Genomic DNA, 12,446 nt, shown 5'->3' with positions numbered 1-12,446 from the left:
TGTTGTTTTCTTGGTGTGGTCAGGGGCCACAAAAGCTTTGTTGACTGGCAGAGGATCAAAGGCTGGGGGTCACTTTAGACATGTTGACTCCTTCTGTCAGAGGATGAAGTTGTAAATTTGAGCTTGCAGGAAATGAAAGGTGTGGCGGCGTGCTGAGAGCAGACGGCGGAGCGATGTCACCTTGAGTGAGCGCTGCTCTCGTCTAGACTGGCAGCTGATATCGGAGGATAAACTCCATTTTGACCTTGCGTCACAACAAAAACAGGGCGGGGGGGAAGAGCTTGAACAAAACAGAGGGTAAGAGAGGGGGAAAAAAATGCATTTCAAATATTATTGCTCCAGTCAGCTGATAACGCCTCACCGATAACTGCACTGCACTTCATTGAGTCTGGGGAATAATGGATGGCCCCGTCGTGATATGAGCACCGTTATTAAAAAACGGACTTAAACGTGTCGTCATTAACATTCAGAAAGTAACGTGCGCAAATGTGATTGATTCCCGGTTGTTTTGGTGGCTAGCACAGGAGCATCAGACAACATGACCTCCATTATTTCCACCTTTGAAATTGCATTCACTTTGCTCTCCCCCGCCTGCATTCATTTCTCCTGGGAGGAGCTTTTATTTTATTTTATTTTTTTTCCCCTTCCATCTCTTCACTATCAGGCGTGTGACTGTCCAACTCTACGTGGGACAAGAAAAGCACCCCTCCGTGAAACAAAATGGCACACGTGATATTTACATTATATATATTCCTTTATTTTCCCACCGATAAACAGTTTATATTAAAGGGTTTAAACGTTTATGTAGCTAGGTGGAGTTTTATGCAAAATTTGTGAGCTTGCTATTGTTCCTACTTATTCAAGAAATTAGAGAATTGCCTTTTTGGTTTGGATGTGGAAAACCATTAGCCGCCTACAACTCTAAGTCCACCCACAGAATCTAATGAGATCACAAGCAAAATAATTTGCCTTATCATAACACTGTTTTGATTGATATTGTCAGAGTTTTTTTTTAATAATAATAATGTTTATTATTGTCGTCCCTAATATTCTGCTTATTTAGCAAAAGATGTTGCTTTCAATGTGATGCAGAGTCCGTTTATAGTTAGATAGCTTATTTTGTATCGGTGACCATTGTGAGTTTTCTGATGATAAAATGTCAAACCAAATTATGATATAATGTCCTATATATTTCATTAGTACACATGAATTATACTCACAGAATGACACAATGTATTTTGGCAGTTTGGAATTATATGAAATGTTTAGAATGACCCCATGGTTCAAACCACATTGCAGCAATTTTACAAGAAAAAAACACTTCTATGCAAATTTATAGCTCACCACCATTTACAATAAAAATCACATCCATTTAATCTTCAGTGAACCTGACATGCATGTTTTTAAAATGTGGTTGGATCCAGAAAAAAAAAAAAAATCATCTCGACTTTGAGGCAGACATGCAAACCACCAGTTCACTATGCTGCCCTATATCAAAGCTATTAAAAAAACAGTTTCAGAACAATTTTAGATTTGGGAACTAATTATACTGCTCCTTTTTGTATCAAATGCTCCAAAATCCTCTTGAGAGCAGACATAAGGCTGTCAAGATGTATTAAACGCCCACACAGGCACTAAAGCGTAGCATCAGCTTTTTCCTCGTATAGCCGGGAGAAATCATGGCTGTGAAACAATCTTACTTCCCCAATAGAAGTTCCCAGAGTGGGTCATCCTTATGAGATGGACATTTGCCGCTTGTCGTTGTGAAGCAGAAGAATGCAACTTTGTGTGCAGCTTGACTTTGTCCAAGGGAGTTGCTCACTAAATTGCATCCTTCACTTTTTTTTCCTTTTCTCCTCCAGCCGTTCACCGACTTCGGGTCAATGACTTTGACAACTTCCAAGTCGATGCCATGATTGCTTTTGTCTCCTGTTTTGTGTCCCTGCCATCTCATCAATGCACTCCCCCCCCCCCCGACACACACATCCTCGCAGCTCCTCACACACAGCTGATGCACATGCCCACCTTTGAAAGTGACAAGCCTCGGTGGGAAACATGAATCAAAAGCTCATCTGAATGAGATTGTCATTATTTATAAACATGTGTTGCAAAAAGTGGGTGTGAAATTTAGCGGCAGTCTGTTGGCCAAGCTAGGTGACAGGCTGATGAGCACTAGAGTCTAACAGGCCGAGACATGAGGTCATTACCGAGATGAATAATCAATGAAACTCTCGGAGGGTGAGTCTTCCTTACGGCTGCAGAAACGCGGTGTTTCCAGCTCAGGCCATTTACAATTATATGACTAATTTGCAATAGAGGCGCCAGCTTCTTTAATAAAACCCACTCTGTTGGTAAATAGTATGGATCTATAGCTGTGCAGGCCTGATTCTTCCGACAACAGCTCTCATTTGTAACTTCTCTGACAAAAAAGCACCGATAGTTGAGTTGGCTTGCTTGTTATGCGTGTCAATCGGTCTCGTTTCTGTTAACAACCAAAGTGCATTAATGTGTTGAGGTCAGTGTAAAGATTGCCTCTTTCATTTCATTAGACCAATCAAGCCCAAACAGAAATGTTTTGTCGTTTAGAGTGTAGCGACTCTATGACTGTATACGCAATAAGACTAGCGTGATTGAGGGTCTGGCTCGTTGGTAGGACGGAGTGTGTTGTCACCTCGGCTGGGTATGCAATCTGGCTAGGATGCAAAAGAAGCTTGGTCATGCTCGGTGTGCAGTTTTGAAGACAGCAGATCGTGGCTCAAATGCAGGTTGTGCGATGCCTTTCTCGGAATTTTTTGATCAATTAGCGGCAGGAATGGCATGGGGAGATTGCCATCTGGGGTGGGGTGATAGAAACCTGAGATGGGTGACGCGCAATGATCGTCGGAATGGGGCACCTGTTTTGTCTTTTTTTTTTTTTTTTTTTTTTTTAAACCAACAAAGCCACTGTCCACATATTTCGATTTAACAGCATAAAAATGGTTATATATATATATATATATATATATATATATATATATATATATATATATATATATATATATATAGAATAACCTAATTGACTTTTACCCAAGATATCTGCAGTTGCCCTTTTCAGTATCTATTAGCGCCAGTTTGACACTGACCTTATTCAAACCGTCAAACATGTTCAAATCTGTGTTGTTGGAGTTAATTCTCGAAAATTGTATGACAAATTGTGTTAGAAGTGGGAGATTCAAATTTTCCCTCCCAAAATCACTGTCGTTTCTGTTAAAACTGCAAGTATGACCTAAGAGCAGTTTGGTATGGTTGCTAAAAATAACAAAAATGCCCATCCCTCATCTTCCCTCAATTGGGCATATATATCTGATATCAATATTGAATCGGGACACCACTAATTGGGCATAAGACTTGCAAGCAGAGGCAGAGCTAAGGCAGCTCAGAAAATTGAGAAGATTCAGAAACAAAGTAGGATTATCCAAATGTTTGATTGACAGGTATCACCTCTTCTAAATTTAAATCGCTGCATTGGGTCTGCATTTTCACATATGCCATCAGGAATGGCCATGTTTGATATTGAAGTTTATGCTGGTGAGGGGCGTGGCTTTGTCAGCGATTCCGTGTTGGAAGGATTATAGTGAATTGAGGCTACATTCAAATCTAAGTATGTTTGATAAGATTGACCTTCAAAATTCTGTTAGGTGTCCCTTTTTAGATGTCACAATTTACATTGATTTTCTTAACGGATCATAGCTCAGTATTAAAAAAAGAACAAGCCTTTTGATTTTGATTGGTATCAGACACAAGATGTCTGAAGTAGATGAGATTGAAAGTCAAGCCGGTTTTGGTGATGGGATTATCAGAATAGATTCTCCTTAGAAAACTCATGGCTTAGTGCACCCTATTGGTTTTAAATGTCACATGACCACCCGCGTTCTCGTCAGTGCTCAACTACCCGCCACAATTTTCCAAACAATCTATTATCATTTGATGGCAGGCCAAGAATCGCATTGCTTTTTTTTTTTTTTTCTCTGTGTTTTCAAGTACGACCCCCCCCCCCCCCTGCAATTTCCAGCATATTTTCCTCGGTGCCTTGACGACACACAATGCGCCACGATACTTTTGTTCCATTCTTCAGTTAAACATAGCAAATTCAAAAATGTCTTTTGCTAACCTTGAACATCAGATTGCATGCAACATTCCCAAGATTGCCTCTCACCAGCAGTGTTTGATGTGATGTGATGTGAATAGCATGTGAACAGTAGAGATGATGCAAGCAGACTGTTGAGCATGTACCTTGGTGTGAATTTGCATAACTCATTTATAGGGCACCTCCTTAACAGAGAGTGACACTAGTTATGTACTCAAAAATGTAAATTAGGCAGATGCGCATTGTTCAATTTTACCTAAAAAAACAACACTGAGATTCCTCTTAAAACAATCACACAGAGAAACATCAAATCTCTTCCGCTTGTATTGTTGCGAGTGTGAAATTTGGACTTGGAATTGAAACGTTTGAAAAATGGCGTTTTGACCCTTGAGGATTGGAATTTGCATGCAAATCCACAGCTGGTCGCTAACAAAAATAATTTATTCTACACGTCTCCTGATAACAAGGCTTATGAGATGCATGAGGCCTCTTTTGTTAGATGCACCGTCGGGCCCGCAGCTCTGTCTGTGGATGTGCTCGAGCGACATGACAAGTGTTCACCTCCGAGAATGCACCGAGCAACGGCTGCTGGTGAAACGCCAAAATCTGGTCCGGAGGGTGTCACCAGAAATGTCAGGAGAAAGTACATCTTCGTCCAATATGCAATAATCTTCCTCCGACAAGCAGCGAAATATTTAAATAGACAAAAAAACAAAAACACAATCCGGCTCATTAGTCTTTAAAGTCTATGAATAGAATCCTCATAACAAAAAATTGGAGGCGGATGATTTCAAGGTTCTTCAAGGTTGCGGGATATTCATTTTGAAATGCTCGGCTCTTATCGATCTATCCATTAAAAAGTTTCCAGATGGGAAGTAAAACAAACAAAACTATAAGAAGCCAGCTGATCGCATGACAAAAATATATAATGATGATAATAATAAATAAATCATATCAGATAACAAATCAATAATAAATGAATAATATAAATAAATAATATTCAAACTCACGTTCACTTTACAATTTAGAATCTTCAGGAATCTTTCCTGCGTGTTTACTCGAGAGTGGGAGGGAGCCCAAATTCAGCCGCGACAGGCTCTAGCTCCTCGGCTACGCTAATGAGGACAAGCGCGATGGAAAATGGATGGATGGATGGATGAGTGAAATTCTGTCGAAACTGCCGTGGTGGCAAACATCGTCCCGCGACGCTCTTTCGGGGGGAGGGGGCTCCCGTTGTTTGCAAGCAATCAATTCTGCTTTTTGGGCCCGTTTCAAGCAGGCTTTCGATCACTTTAATCTCTTTAAAGAACTCTGACCGGTTGTGTACAGTTTGAAGTTGGCCAAGATGGATCTGCAAGATTACATAGCCTCTTTCTGCTCGACCCATCTGACCTCTCAAGGATAGATAGCTACAACTGGGCTGGAGAAGGAGTACAATCGTTCACTTTCTCCTTTTGCCAGTCAAATCGCAACATTGAAACTCCTGTTCCGAATCTCAATGCATGCAATTGCCTCAGAGAGAGGAATGCTGTCACCCGGATGAAAAGGAGAAATGATTCAGGAACAATCTCATACATCATACCTTGCATATCCTAAGACATGTTTCTGCTGCTCAATGTGGTTCTGGCTGCAGGATGTGGACAAGACATGGAAATAGTGTGATGTTGCAGCAGCACTACGGAGTCCAAATCGCCAATGAATCAAACAGACAAGATAAATGCGACACTGTACAATGATGTGGGCCGACATTTTCTATAGACAAAAAAAGCAAACAGATCGAGGCTGTATTCAGCTGTTGTGTTTGCGAAGGCTTTTAGGTATTGTGTGAAGCATATTCACGTTGCCTCGTCTCTGAAATGTGCTATATAAACACATTTGCCTTGCCTTGTTTTTAAATCTGTTTTGCCTTGCTTTGCGTACCATTAGGTTTAAATTTAGAAGAGTTTAAAAAAACGACTACTGGCGTAATACTTGACAGAAATCGGCCAGTCACCATGTAAAAATGACCGTGAGAGGCAGCGATAAAGCATCAGAGCAATTTCAGTGGACATTTTGTATACGCTTTCAGGCAACGCTATTGTGCTAGCAGAAAAAATGCCAATCTTCTAAAATTGTTTGCTTCTGTGTTCAAACGTCAACTAAAGCTTTCCTGTGTGGCGTTTGCATGTTTTCCCCATGCTTGGAGGGATTTTCTCTGGCTTCCTCTCACATTCCAAAAACATGGATGGTAGGTTAATTAAGGACTCTAAATGGTCCGGAGGAGTGAAGGTCGAGTGCGAATACGTGGCTCGCAATTGACCGGCCGCCAATTCAGAATGTACACCCCCCAACTCTCACCCAAAGTCATCCCCCTATAATGAGAATAAGCCGCAAAGTCTTCAGCCTCACAAATCCTCACATTACATTTTTTCACATTTCATCTCACTCACAATTACGTTGTTCTTGTAATCGTTCAGTTTTGTTTGTCTGACCTGATATTGTGGTATTTGTCTTCTCTTCAGTGTGGCGCTATATTGTCTGTCAACTGGAGCTAATCCTGCTTGCTCATTCTGGCAGTTGATCTCAATTTAACATAGAAAATCCCATTTGACATGATCAGAGCTTGACTGTATTGGTCTGAATGTTTTAATCCTGTTGGTAATATCCAATAGTCTTTGACTGATGTCAAATACCATGCATTATTATTATTATTGGTGTTGTTATTATTGCTCTTGCTATTATTATTATTATTGTTATTATTATTATTGTTATTATTAAATTTGTTGAGAACAACACTTGTTACTTGATACATCGGTTTACTGGGCTGCGTCGCTCCTCCTTCCTGTCGACAGCCATCAGTATTCCACTGTTGACTGCGCGACCAGTGGTGGGAGCAAAACCCGAATGACAAACAAGTTAATCTCACCTGCAATCAGGCCCCGGCTGAGCGCAAAGTGAATCAAGGGAAAGATGAGCCGAGATGTTAGTCAACTCCACTACGACGGAGTCCATTACAACAAGTATGACGTTACACACAGCGGGAATAATGTCTTTTTCTGTGAAATTCAATTTGTTGTGAAACAAGCGGAGCGTCCCAGTGTTTTACCGGCAACAGCCCGCAATTCATTTGAGGGCGGCGGCCTCATTACAGAGTTCGCTTTAAGACAAGCACAACAGCCAAAGCCTGGCATTGAGACATGGGTTATTTATTATGAATATGAAGCTGAGTTTGGAGTTCAGATCCTATTAAATAGTTAGCCTGTGTCAGAGCAGACACCGCTGTTGATAGCCGCCCTTTGCTGGGGTTTTAACATACACCCAATGATAATTAGCTTCTCTTTCTGCCCTTATCTCTTACCTGCAGAAATGGACATTTTATGCAGTCTGCAACCCAGCCAGGCAAAGTTGATGCTCCCAAGAGGAGTGCCGTAGCCATGTTGCAGACAATGGAAATGAACTCAGAGACAAAGCAGTGGGTTGATTTAGATGGCGGCCAACGCAGAATTAAATGAAGATCCGGGCCAGACGGGGCTCGCTCTTTGGCCCCGTAGACGACCGACCGCGGGCTCGGCTCGCAATGATACTCGCGGGGAGCGCCTAGCGCCACATTCGATGGAGTGGTAGAAGGGAGGAGGATAAAAAAAAAAAAAAAAAAAGAAATGCAAATGTCATATTGTTGAAACGCTGAGAGCTAAATGTCAGTCCATCTTTTCAATGTTGGATATGAGCTTGATATGTGCATGTGAGAGGGCGGGAGTATTGATGTTTGAAAAGAGGCAAAAGACAGGTTATGCCAACATGTATGATATTTGATCAGAGAATGAAGTATTTGGAAATGTCCTCCAGCTGAGAGCATCCTGCCTTGCAAACCTTTTACTGTAGCGTCTAAAAGGACATGCGCATAATGAATACACTGTCTGGACACTCCATTAGGTACACCTGAATGCGCAAATCAAATATAAAAGAAAGTCTTGGCCTTACAAAATAATGATGTAGTTTCATTTTTGAAGTAATAAAGTGCGGAAACAGAGTCAAGCACATTAGTTATTCTGCCACAGATTTTTTTTTTTTTTTTTTTAGTGAGCAAAGCGGCACTATCACTTGAGGATTGGGGGGAAAAAAAGTGTCTCAAATGCTCTATTGCGCTTTTCACTGCTAACACTCGCAAAATATTGCAAAGATTTAAAGGTGACATCATGAGTGGAAAAACAGTAGTGTCATCAGTTTTACTAAAAGCAAAGGTCCCGACAGGTTGTTCTGATGTCATCCATTTCACATTTTGGGCAGTAACTCTAGCTGACGTGTGAATATTTGTTTTAGAGGGCCTTCATTTTTTTTTCGAATGTGTTGCCGTCCACAGCCGTTGTGATTACTTTATTTTTCTGCACTTTACTGTCACATTTTGTCCCTGCAAAGAATGTGTGGATAAGTATGGCATTTAGTTTATTCTTTGAAAGCTTTCCGAGTGGCTTTATACTAATTCCCGAGAGGAAATTGCAGAAGGACACTTATAAAAATAACTTTTTAATAGCATTTGAAAAATTTGCAACTCGATTATGGCATAACTGCAACTTCTTCCTTGATTTTCTGAATTCATTCTCCGTCTTTTTTACGTGGTAATGTTTTGATTATTCTATTATCTCACAAAGTGAGTACATTTTCTTATAAGATTAGTTTAGTTGCTTAGTTATCATTATTATATTATTTATGATATTATTATTATGATATTATATTATATCACTGTTTGGTTAGTTACCATGTTTCTTTTTAAATTTTTGCATATGACTTGTTCCTCATTAAAACCCTTTTTTTACTCCATGTATTTTGATTTAAACTACTGACCTTTTTCATGCAATTACTACCGTTTTTACATGTAACAATTTTATTCTTATGATTATCTGACCATACACTATTTGTCCACTTTTATGTGGTCCAATACGCCCCCGTAACAGTATGTGTACACGTAAGGTCAACCAAGAGTCATCTGGCTGCGATCCAGGTTGCACATTCTGGCAGCGTCTTCAATATACCGCGGAAAATCCAATTTGACATGATCACAAGCTTTATGTGTATACGTCTGAATATTTTAAGCCTTGGTGGAGGGCTTTGAGTGTCAGTCATCTTTGATGCAGCGCTTATATTGGATCACATTGCACATGTGTATATTAAAAAGAACATCTAGATTGTAGTTGTGTCTTATGCAATTTAAACACATCATACTGTAACTGATATCTTAAAGGTGAGGGGCAGAACATGTCCGAAAAGAAAAACAGCAGGCACAAGTGTGTGCACTTACCAGTCTTGTAGTGTGTGGTGTACTGGAGATGATCAAAACAGCAATGACGATCACAATGATCCGCTGAACCAATTGTGAGTTATCTCCCCAATTTTAGTTGTAGTACCAACACCAGCATGTGAGAGGCAGCACAGGGCCAGAGGACATCTGGGGGAACAATCAAGGTAGAAATAATTACTTCAGACACATCATAAAAACACCTAACATAGGTTTCTTCTCTATTTGTGTCTGGAAACTGCAAATGTCAGGTTGTTTTCTAATTTCTCTTTTAAGTCACCACACCGTCATGGTTGACCACACCCACACCACAAGATAATCATATCAACTTTTGCACCAGTCAACCAATGTGCATTGCCACATCAGGTGTGGCACAGAAAATTAAATCACTATAATTATTATTTACGGCAGATCGTCATTTATACAGTATCTATGCCACAGAGACATATTGAGAGGCAGAATAATTATTGTTCTTTTATTAGATGGCAGAAGTAGTTACAATGAATCTGTGTATCCACTTGTTGCCATTCATGCAACACAATAATAGCTTTGTGTTCAATTATAGGTTTCCCACACTGAAGGTAAATCTGTGAGAAACTAGAGACAAGATCATCATGATTGGACTCTACTGTTTATATACTTTGTGACATTTTTGTTTGGTTGTGTGCCTTGAGATTGTAATGCAAATTGTGTCCTTGGGTTGGGAAATCATTTTATTTTGTTTGTTTTATCATCTAAAAAAAAAACTGGCCTTTGCTGAGTTTGCTTGCAAGTAGGAGAAAATTGTATTTTTCAGTACCCACGCATGATGACACAGTAAAAAAAAAAGATGTAAATAGATAGAGGTGAGACTGTGTTTGATTGATTGAGAGCTTGGGGACTTAGGGGCAGCAGCGACATGTTAATGACCATGACGCATTGCAACACATTTGGAGAAGCAAGGTGTTCCCCATCTAGTGGCCTTATCTAAGAGAAGTGTTTGATGGAGTCAGCTATAAGAATGATTTGAGGTGGATGCGTAGTGTCTTGCATCAGCCTAACAACAACCAGCTGCTGCCTTTCAGAAATTCTCCATCTCGTCTGAGAAATCATAGATGGTTTATTTTTCAGTTGTTTTATGTCAGTCACTTCACAACATTGTTTGACAGATTCAACAGTAAAGTTAGAATTGCTAAGTGCTGCTCTTGTGTTTTTAATGAACATACGACAAATAAACATCTGAATGTTTGATAGCATAAATGGTGAAATAAGGTTAGTTTACTTTTGATTTTTTTTTCTCTCTCTGGTGTATATTTCATTCATAAAGTCAGGAGAGATTGAAAATGAAAGAGGTGTGCAAAGATGTGCATCACCTGAGCTGGGGTAGAGGGGATGATGCCTTGCTCAAGTGCACCTCAACATTAGCCAGTAACCTCAGAGCCATCTCGCCAAAACCTAATCGCTATCATAAAACTATCGATCGGTCAAACTACTTTTACGAGGATGTTATTGAAATTCTACTTCCGGACCGGATGTGAGTACTTTTATCACCCTTGGCCAGCATCAAGTCAATACCAACAGGTGAAACTCCATGTTCAGACGGTTAGGTACACCTACTGATCACATATCAGAAATCCAGACCAAACTTTTTCTCTGTCAATCAGTCTACTTGTGGATTTAGTTGACTGGATTGCATCCTGTCATCCAGACATGTGCTTTGAAAAGGGTGGATGGATTTAACGTGATCCATTTTAATTTCACATCTTATCCTGGCTCTTCACTGGAGTGACCACATGTAGCGTTCATTGATCCACTCTTAATCCTCCCCTAGTTCACATCTGTGTGTGTTTGGAGTAACATTCACTACCACGGGCACCCCCCACCCCCTCTTTTTTTTTTTTGGTATTCCATCCCCACCAATACTGCGCGCACATCAGTAAATGAATCACGTAGCACTAGTACAGCCTTTCTTCACGCCATCCATGTGCTCCACCTTAGACGGCGAGATCTGTCACCGCTCACTCACCGGAGCTGCGAAGGGAGCACTAAAGTGCGCGCACGGAAGGCGCGTGAGTGTGCGGCAAAGAGGAGGGGGGCAGAAAGAAAGAAAGACGCAAGAGGAGGAGGGGAGCAGCTTTCAACAGTTGAGGAGGAGACGCGACTCATTCTGATTATCTTCAATCATATCGCACCTTATTTTCCTCTCTCTCGCTTACCGACTCGCTCTCGTCTTCCTCCGCCGTGCAACAGATAAGCGTGGCGGCTGATGGATGCAAACAGGAGCGCCTTCGAATCAGACTGGATTACGGGATTAGCGGACTGATTAGTGGACCACAAAAAAAAGGGAAAGGGGGGAAAGAAAAAGTGGCCGTTGTGAGTGTTCCTTTGCGAAAGGAGCACACAAAAGGTTGCGCCGGAGGAAGGGGAGGGCGAAGCGAGCGGCTGCAGCCCCGCTCTTTTGCTCCGTGCACTTTACTGGAGGAGGCACACACAGTCAGGCAGGCAGGCAGCCCCCCTATGCAACAGTGTGCCGCACCGGAGACTAAAGTCACAATGCACCGGCGGTGGTAACGCGGAGCGATGGTGCATTTTGGAGCTTTGCAGAGAGCAGATGTCGCATGAGGGCAATGCGCCTTTCTGTCTTTTTTTCTTCTCCTCCTCCTTTTTTCTTCTTCCTATTGAAAGAGAAGCTCTAACCTTCACCATGCTTTAACCTTGGACGCAGAGGGGAATATTAATACTTTATTCTCATCGATTATTCATTGTGGGAGCCCCCGCTGAGAGGGGAAACAAAGCATTCCAATGTTGAATTTGATCTTTAATTCATGCACCGGGTGTCGTCGGGCGGTCATCTTTGTTTACAGAAAGAGTTCATCATCGCGGAGCGGCATGTGAGAGAGCTAATGCCCATTAAAAGGGGTTCACAAATCGATTTGATATCCAATTAGCCCAGCAGCAACATGCCAGCTTTGGATATAGTCCACTAAAGGTTTGGCGGAATAATCAACAGGTTGAAAGTCAAGGTTTTTTTTTTTCTTTTCTCTTCCTCCTGTGTGCCAGTACCGCATA

The 12,446-nt window shown here is 41.1% G+C and overlaps 1 protein-coding gene across 6 annotated transcripts in view; it reads right to left on the bottom strand.

Annotated features, from left to right (window-relative positions):
- The window catches only part of LOC125973627 (FAST kinase domain-containing protein 5, mitochondrial), a 133,388-nt gene that overhangs the window by 42,241 nt on the left and 78,701 nt on the right, over positions 1 to 12,446 (bottom strand). For 4 of the 6 annotated variants that reach the window (XR_007483243.1, XR_011087236.1, XR_011087233.1 and 1 more), the window contains one exon: positions 9,402 to 9,548. The gene's annotated coding sequence lies outside the window, so the exon portion shown is untranslated. Of the gene's footprint in view, positions 1 to 9,401; positions 9,549 to 11,569; positions 11,705 to 12,446 lie in introns of those variants that run through there. The other 2 variants (XR_011087235.1, XR_011087234.1) reach the window with 2 other exon arrangements.

Source organism: Syngnathus scovelli, chromosome 8 (genome assembly GCF_024217435.2).
Source record: "Syngnathus scovelli strain Florida chromosome 8, RoL_Ssco_1.2, whole genome shotgun sequence".
NCBI classification, from domain to species: Eukaryota; Metazoa; Chordata; class Actinopteri; order Syngnathiformes; family Syngnathidae; genus Syngnathus; species Syngnathus scovelli.
Note: the sequence above shows the minus strand (reverse complement) of the source record. Positions and strands in the feature narration are given on the sequence as shown.